The sequence below is a fragment of the Lolium perenne genome, chromosome 7 (assembly GCF_019359855.2).
Source record: "Lolium perenne isolate Kyuss_39 chromosome 7, Kyuss_2.0, whole genome shotgun sequence".
Taxonomy (NCBI): domain Eukaryota; kingdom Viridiplantae; phylum Streptophyta; class Magnoliopsida; order Poales; family Poaceae; genus Lolium; species Lolium perenne.
In genome coordinates, this window is record NC_067250.2 from 188,109,069 (window position 1) to 188,117,783 (window position 8,715).

An 8,715-nucleotide genomic window follows, 5' to 3' on the forward strand; every position below is an offset into this window, starting at 1 on the left:
GAGTAGATAAAAAACTGAATGTTATTCATTATGCTAGTAAAACTCTTGATGCTGCTCAAAGAAATTACGCTACAACTGAAAAAGAATTATTAGCTGTAGTCTTTGCTTGTGATAAATTTAGATCTTATATTGTTGATTCAAAAGTTACTATTCATACTGATCATGCTGCAATTAGATACCTAATGACAAAGAAAGATGCTAAGCCGAGGCTTATTAGATGGGTACTTCTTTTGCAAGAATTTGATTTACATATTGTAGATAGGAAAGGTGCCGATAACCCTGTTGCTGATAATTTGTCTAGATTGGAAAATATTGCTTATGATCCTGTTCCTGTTAATGATAGTTTTCCAAATGAACAATTGGCTGTAATAAAGGTGAGCTCGCGAGACAGTCCTTGGTATGCTGATTATGCTAACTTTATTGTTTCCAAGTACTTGCCTCCAACCTTTTCAGCTCAGCAAAGGAGGAAATTCTTTTATGACTTGAGGCATTATTTCTGGGATGACCCACACTTATATAAAGAAGGAGTGGACGGTATTATGCGAAGATGTGTCCCCGAATATGAACAACAGGAGATATTGAGTAAATGTCATGGTAGTGCTTATGGAGGACATCACGCCGGAGAAAGAACCGCGCAAAAAGTTCTACAATCAGGTTTTTATTGGCCAACTCTCTTCAAGGATGCGAGAAAGTTTATTTTATCTTGTGATGAATGCCAAAGGGTTGGTAATATCTCCAGACGCAATGAAATGCCTATGAATTATACTCTTGTTATTGAACCGTTTGATTGTTGGGGATTTGACTTCATGGGACCTTTTCCGTCTTCGGAAGGTAACACTCATATACTTGTTGCTGTTGATTATGTTACTAAATGGGTGGAAGCTATACCTACAAAAAGTGCTGATGGTGAGACCTCTTTAAGAATGCTTTTAGATATTATTTTTCCTAGATTTGGAGTGCCTAGATATATTATGACTGATGGAGGTTCTCATTTTATTCATGGAGGTTTTAGGAAAACTCTTGCTAAGTATGGTATTAATCATAGAATTGCTTCCGCTTATCATCCTCAAACTAGTGGTCAAGTAGAATTATCAAATAGAGAGATTAAATCTATTTTGGGAAAGACCGTAAATAAAACTAGAAAGAATTGGGCTAGTAAATTGAAGGATGCATTATGGGCTTATAGAACTGCTTATAAAAATCCCATGGGAATGTCACCTTATAAAATGGTTTATGGGAAAGCTTGTCATTTACCTTTAGAACTAGAGCACAAAGCTTATTGGGCTGTTAGAGAATTAAATAAAGATCCTAAACTTGCCGGTGATAAGAGGTTGTTGCAATTGAGTTCTCTAGATGAATGGAGAAGTGAAGCTTATGAAAATGCTAAACTCTTTAAAGAGAAAGTTAAAAAATGGCATGATAGGAGGATTATCAAAAGAGAATTTAATATTGGGGATAAAGTCCTATTGTATCGGTCTCGTCTCAGATTCTTTGCAGGGAAATTACTCTCGAAATGGGAAGGACCATATGTTGTCGAGGAGGTGTATCGTTCAGGAGCAATCAAAATTAGCTCTCTCCAAGGCAATGCTACGCAAGTGGTGAATGGACAAAGACTCAAGCATTATATCTCGGGTGATTCTTATAATGTTGATGTTGATATTATTCAAGTGGAAACACCGGAAGCTTTCATCAAAGGGCAAATTGACAGTCCGCGTAACTCGACTTTGAATAGGTAATGATCTTGGTAATGAAAAGTACGCAATTTACTTTCCGAACAATATTTTCGCTGTTTTTGGAAAATATGAGAAATTACGAGTTCGAAACGGAGTGGAAAGGACGCACGAGGGGGCGCCACCATAGGCCGGCGCGGCCAAGCCTGGGCCCGCGCCGACCTATGGTTTGGCCGCCTCGTCGCCCCTTTCCGACTCTGGTTCGATCTGGTACTTTCCGTTTGTCGCGAAAAATTTTGCTATATAATCCCCCGGACCCCTGGAGGTCCGTATATCGTGTTTTCGACGTGTTTTGTTTCGAGCTGTTTCTGCCAGGATCTGTTTTCGGTCTAGAAGCACCATGGCCTCCAACAACAAGGGCAAGGGGCTTTCGGAGGAAGAAGTGAAGGAGGTGCCATCAAGACAAGAGCAGCAAGCCGGAGGGAGCAAGCAAATCTTGGTGGGATCTGTTGACACTCGACGTTCTTTTTCTCATAACCTGCAGGGACCTTTACCACCCACTCTTAGCCTCGACTCCTTCCCCATGATGGAAGAAGTTCTACGGATTACCGATGAGTTTTGTGATCAATATCGGGCCCTGAGAAGAGAAGTGGAGATACTCCAGGAGGAGAATTGCCGTCTCCGAAGATTGATTGAATACCACTCAATTCGCATCACAAGGTCGTCATCGCCAACTTCAGATAACAATGAATCTCTTCGAATCTCAGTGCAGAATTGTCAAGCTGAGAAACTGAAGTTGAAGGAGCTCATTAAGAAGCGCGGGAGGAGTTCATCACCACCATCACCACAGGAGTAATTTCATCATCGGTATTGGCATCCCCTTGGTTTGTTCCAAGCTTGGGGGAGTGCCGCGGTATCACATTATCACTACCTTTTACTTTTATTGTCAAGTAGTGTCATATCATGAGTAGGGAAGTTATCATATAAGATGGGTTGCGTTTGGAAGTATCTCTCCTTTAGTTGGTTATCTATGTATCCCTTGGTGTGAGTTATCGTTATGGAATATTAATGAGAAGTCTTATCATTTACATATTGCACATCTTATTTTGGTTTGCAATCTCTACTATATGATTCACCTTGTTGTTAGTATTGGTATCACTTTGGGAGCATTGAATAAATCTATTTGGTTTTGGCAAACTTAGTATTGGTCAATAGCAACAACACTTTGAGGTTTAAGTAGAAAAGAGAAATACATGTAGATGTTTCATTGTCTTTCTTGTTAGCTCATAGCTTATTATTCTGAAGTTAAAATTGTTTGTGCTTACAAGGAAGATGCATGATTGTTTCTATCATATGTATATTTGTTTGTCTCCCTCGACTCTTATGCTTGCTAATTAACCTTGCTAGCCAAAGACCTGTACTGAGAGGGAATACTTCTCGTGCATCCAAACCTTAACCCAAACCTATGTCATTTGTGTCCACCATACCTACCTACTACATGGTATTTTCTGCCATTCCAAGTAAATACTTTGTCGTCGTGGTGAACGAGCAGATGCCATAGGATGGCTTAGATTGGGGCCGAATGGACGCAAGAGGATTCGGGGGAGGGTTTGCGATCAGGTGGGAAGAGATTCCGGATGGTTTCCTCAAGAACCTGGCCAAGGCCAGAGGTTGAAGAAGAAAGACACAAGGAAGAACTCCCTCTAGATCACCATGTTCATAGATTCATACAAGTTACAGGCTTTGCCTTCCTACATACACGCGTCCCTACTTGCCCTTTTTCTTTAAGAAGGGCTGCCCCCTCTCCTTATATAGAGGAGAGGGTGGCTTACACTGCAAGAAACCCTAACGGCATCTTTGACTGGACAAACTACTTTACAGAGCTACTGTACAAAGCTACTTTAATCATAGATGACACCGGGGCCTTCTTTTATCGAGCTGCGATGTCCTCCGGCTTCTTTGGACGTCACCTCTCTCTTTGGCGCCAGGGCTCTGAATAAAGTTACTTTGCTTGGCTCATCCTTGTCTTCTTGCTCTGAAGAGAATCTTTGACCAGACCTGCCGACAGGCTCTCCTTTCCGGTATCTTCTATACCGGGTTCCGGCATACCCCTTTGGGGATACCGGTTTAGCCTTGCTCTCCCGGATTCCTACTAGGCTTCCGGCAAGAACATTAAACCGGTATCTTGATGGCTCAAACCATCCGGTTTGGCATGCCTTTGGCATACCGGGGGTTATCCCCCCAACATTAGTCCCCGAAGCTGGTATAGTCTGGAGGATTCTATCCTACGGACCATGCCAGGTTTTCATCTTTTTAAGATACCGGTTTAGTCACTCATCTTTTGAGCTTGGTTCCGGCACCTTTACCCTTGTTCCTTTTCTTCTCTTCGCAAGGCTTGTTCCGGCACCTCTTTTCTCCGGCACCTTGTGTCTTTACTCCCTCCTCGGCGAAGTCGAGAATATATCGGGTCCCGCGCCTGCCAGTGACATGCGCACTGTAACTGACGCGCCAGTGTCCGCTGTCACATCGTTTCGACTCCCGCGCACGCATTAAATGCACCGCAGCGGATCCCACTAGCCGCTCTGGATCCTTTGGGTATCTCCGTGTGGCCTCCTGTTTTTGCGTGTATCTCCTTGACACGTGGCGGCCCATGATGCGAACCGCCGTGGGCCGCGAGGCGAACCGCCGCGGCCCAGCGGTTCCACGCCCACTTTCTCTCTCTTATATAAACGCAACTGCCCGTTCCTCTTCATCTTCTTCGCATTCTTCTCCTTCGCGCACAGAGCTCCACGCCTTTGCGCCTCCGCCGCTCTCCGTCCGCCGTCGCCCGTTCGAGCTTCGGTGCCCGGCGAACTCACGCCGATGCCGCCGCCGGACTTCGCTGTGCGGAGATCTTCGGCAGCAACTTCTTCGCGTCTGCCGCATTTGTGCTTCTTCGCGAGCTTCTCCGCCTCGCCGTCGACGGTGCTCGCCGGCGGCTGTAGACCCGCTTCTTCGCCAGCAAACTCTCTCCCCAGCGACCGCGCCGCTCAAGGTTGGTATTAATTTCTCTTTACTCGCCGTTCGCTTGCTTTCCAGATCTTGAGCCTTTGGTGTTCTCATTTGCTCCTTTTTCTTTGGTTTTCCTCTTACTCGTAGATCTTCACGCGGGGTTCGAGTCTGGGATTTCTGTTTCTCCACCTACCCTCGCGATGTCCGACGAGGAATCCTCCTCCGCATCTTCTTCTTCCCTTTCTCTTAAGCGCCGTAGACCTTCTCCCGGTGAATCTACGGCCTCAGATCCAATGGAAACCGATTCCGGCAGCCAGCAGGAATCCGGTAACCCCCAAGAGTCCGGCGGCAACCTAGAATCCGGTAGCTTTAGCCAAGCTTCCGGTAGCCAAGAGGCCAGCAGCTCTGGCCAAGCCTCTAGCAGCTCCAGCCAATCTTCCGGCGAGGAGCCTTCCCCACCCACTCGCGGAGCCTGGATGGGCTCCAACGTTACTGAGTTCGAGATTGATTGGTTGTACCGGTCTCGAAGGATTCCGGAAGGAGTTTCCTGTCGGATTCCGGATGACGAGATCGAACCGGATCCGGAAGACGACGAGTTTGTTGTTTTTCTTGCTCACTTTGAGCGTGGCTTCGGCCTTCCTGCCTCTACTTTTTTCCGGGAGTTCCTAGATTTCTACGAACTCCAACCTCACCACCTTCCTGGCAACGCCATTTTCTATCTCTCTTGTTATGCCACCTTCATGGAGGCTTACATCGGCATTCGTCCCACTTGTGAGACGTTTGCCCGCTTCTTCAACTTGCGGATCAACTCCGTCCAGGGCAAGGAGATTCCTAAGCCCAAGCCGCCCGTGCAGTGCGGCTCCTGCATCGTCGGCTCCCGCCAAGGGAGCACTTTTCTTAAGTTTACCGGCCTCGAGTCTTGCCGCACCTGGCAAGGAACTTTCTTCTACGTGAAGAACACCGGCCGCGCCGATCGCATCAATCTTCCTCCATATCAAGCGGGGCCCCCCAGCAGAGCCAACTGGAGCTACAACCCGAGGACAGAACATGCCGAAACCAATCGGGTGGTGCGCTTCTTGGCCTCTTTGAAGAAGGAGACCAACATCTGTTCCGACGATGTCATCCGGACTTTCATATCGCGCCGGGTGCTTCCTCTTAAACGCCGCGCACATAGGATGAGCGAGATGTATGGCCCAGGCGATCCTACCAAGATCACCGGCCGTGCTCTCAGCAAGAAAGATGTTGTTCTCAAGGCTAAGCAGATTTGTCAAACTGCTATGCCTTTTACTTGGGAATGGGGCCTCCTTCCCCTCAGTTCCTCTAACCGTCCGACCCAAGAAGTAAGAGATTACGCACTTGGGGTTGTCTTTGCCGGTAAGTTTCTGCTTTTGCTAACCTTCTTTTTTACCTTGCTTCAGGCCAGGGACCGCTTCCCCTCTATCCAGGCAGAGCCGCGAGGACCTCTCCGGAAGCGTGCCTTTGACTCCTTCGACCCGGATCCCTACATCTATTGGAAGGACCTGAAGATGGGGAAGACCCCGGCTGCACGCCTTGGCCGGGACCCGCCGGAGCCCACCGGAAATCCGGAGGAGCTGGTTGTGCTCGAGGTATTTTCTTTTCCGGCTTCTTATACTTTGCCATTATCGCTTTCTTGCGAATTGCTTCTTAGCCATATCCAACTCACAGATCCACGAGCGCGTGCCGCCCCTGCGCGCCGAGGCCGGCACTGAGTTTGTGGACAAACTCATGGCCCAGGGCCAGAAGAACAAGCAGCCGGCATCTACTGCCGGCTCCAGCCATGCTCCTCCCTCCAAGCGCTTCCGGACGGAGCCCTTGGGGGAGAAAGAAGTGGGCGTGCGCCGCTACGGGCGCAAAGCGATGCCAACCGCTTCCGGGTAATTTCATTTTCCGGCTTGCCTCCTTTTTTGCTAAGTTCTTTTTCCGGTTGCTTCTTCTCAACCACTTGTCTTTTTTCTTTTTCTCAGCCCCGCTCTCAAGCTTGGCCCAAGGCCATCGGGCTCTGAGGGATCCGCAAGGACCTCAACCCCTCCTCCTCGTTCAAGCCCGGCACCATCTGGTGCCGGCAACACCTCTGCCTCCCTTTCGGGGGCACAACAAGTCGGGCGTGCGGCCCCTTCACTGTCAGATCACCGCACGGAGGAGGATCTTTCCTTCCTCCCGGAACACCAAGACACCGGCGCCAGCAACACCGGCGTCGGAGAAGAAGAAGCTGCCGGGCGGGCGGAGCCTTTTGCTCCTCCCGTCCTCGAAAAGACAACCTCCGCGCCGGAATCTTCCGCGCCGGAAGGCTCCAAGACGGGTGACGCTCCTAGCGCTCCCCCTTCTCCACGCACCATCCTCATGCCTCCGCCTGAGGCTCCTCGCGCCCAGCCCTCCAAGGCCGCTCCTGGCGCGCCGCCGGCTAAGACTTCCGGGGCCTCTTCTACCGCGCCGCCGCCCAAGCCCTCCAAGCTCATCAAGGGGAAGGCGACGGCCTCCAGCGCCCCTTCGGGCGGCCAGCAGCCCTTGGTGCTGCACGTCTCCAAGGCTGCCAAAAGCGCCAGCATGAAGGCCACCGGCCTCCTCGGCCGCATTACGGAGTTCCAGCGCCAAGGCCGGGACCTGGGGCACCTCCTGCCGTATGCCCAAAAGTGGAACGCCGCGGACATCACTCCGGCGACCCGCGGCATGGGCAAGGATCGGCTGCCGGCACCTGATCCTGTCGGGGATCGGTGTTCTGAGGAGCACTTCATGCGGCTCCGGGCTGCCGTAAAAGAGCTTGACAGCGCGTGGTACGATTCCACGAACAATCTGACGGTATGTTCTATTAACTTTCAACCTTTGCCGGTTTCTTCGTTTCCGGTTCTGCTTTATCTTTTCCTTAGTTTCATGCCGGTTTCTCTCTTGTCTATCTTCCCAGTCCCCGAGTTTTGTGGTGAGAGCGCAGCTCTTAGCGCAAAACTTAACTTAAGTTTTTAGCGCAAAACCGGCACTGCCAGTCCCCGAGTTTCGGGTTAAACATCTTCTTCTTAACACATAATTTACCTTAGAAACGCGCAAAACTGGCGCTGCCAGTCCCCGAGTTTCGGGTTAAGAACTTTGTTCTTAGCGCAAAACTTAACTCATTTCTTCTTTTTCTTGAACAGGTCACCGCTGACACTCGGAAGGCCCTTTTCGAGGAGCTTTTGTGGGAGCACCGGGAGCTCGCTGAGGCACATGACAAGTGCCAAGGTAAGTTTTTGTTCCACCGGCATCTTTGCTACCGGAAGCCTTTTTTCCTTGTGATATTCATAATTTCTGTTCAACAGTGATCCCGGAAGCTTCCATCGATGCTCTGAAAGAGCAGCTCGCCGAGGCCCAACGTATTATTTTTTCCTTCCTTTGAACTTGGTTTCTTTTCATTTTTGCCAGTGTAACCTTGTTAACACTCTTTTTTCCGGTTACAGGGGAAAAGGACGAGCTCAACCGGCAGCACCAGGATGAGCTGAACGCCCTCAAGACCAGCTACCAGGATCTCAAGTCTCAGCTGATTCAGCTGGGGCTCGATCACGCCAAGGCCCTCAAAGCCGCTGAAGTGAGCGCAGCGGCCAAGTTGGACGAGGCTCTGGAGGATGCTTCCAATGCCACTGTGGTGTTGCGGGCAGGGCTGGAGGAGATGGCCAAGGCCCGGAAGGGCGCCGAGGAGAAGGCCGCGCGGCTGGAGGAGGAGCGTAAAGAGTGCGATCAGCTGATCCTGCAGACCGATACACTTGCCCTCCGTAAGTTGTTTTCTTTTACATTTTGACTACTGCATACGAGCCTTTTTTCTTTCTACCCCATTCTCTTTCCGTTATCTTTCATTCCGGACTCTTTTCCTTCCGGTCTCTTTTTCTTCCGGACTCTTCTCCTTCCGGTCTCTTTTCTTCCGGACTCTTTTCCTTAAACTTTTTCTTTCTTTGCATAGGCCTCTTTCCGGACTCGCAGAGGTACGCTGTCAAGAAGGTCGATGCGCAACGCAAGGACAAAGGCCAAGCGGATCTTACTGTGCCATGGACGCCGAAGGACCATCTGGTCG

General features: G+C 49.7%; 1 long non-coding RNA gene across 1 annotated transcript; it reads left to right on the forward strand.

The window, feature by feature from the left end:
- Positions 1 to 7,692: 7,692 nt before the first annotated feature.
- Positions 7,693 to 8,295, forward strand: LOC127326216 (uncharacterized). The gene is made up of 3 exons (XR_007867701.2): positions 7,693 to 7,892; positions 7,970 to 8,023; positions 8,108 to 8,295. It is a non-coding gene; the product is annotated as an uncharacterized lncRNA (long non-coding RNA).
- The last annotated feature ends 420 nt before the right edge of the window (positions 8,296 to 8,715 follow it).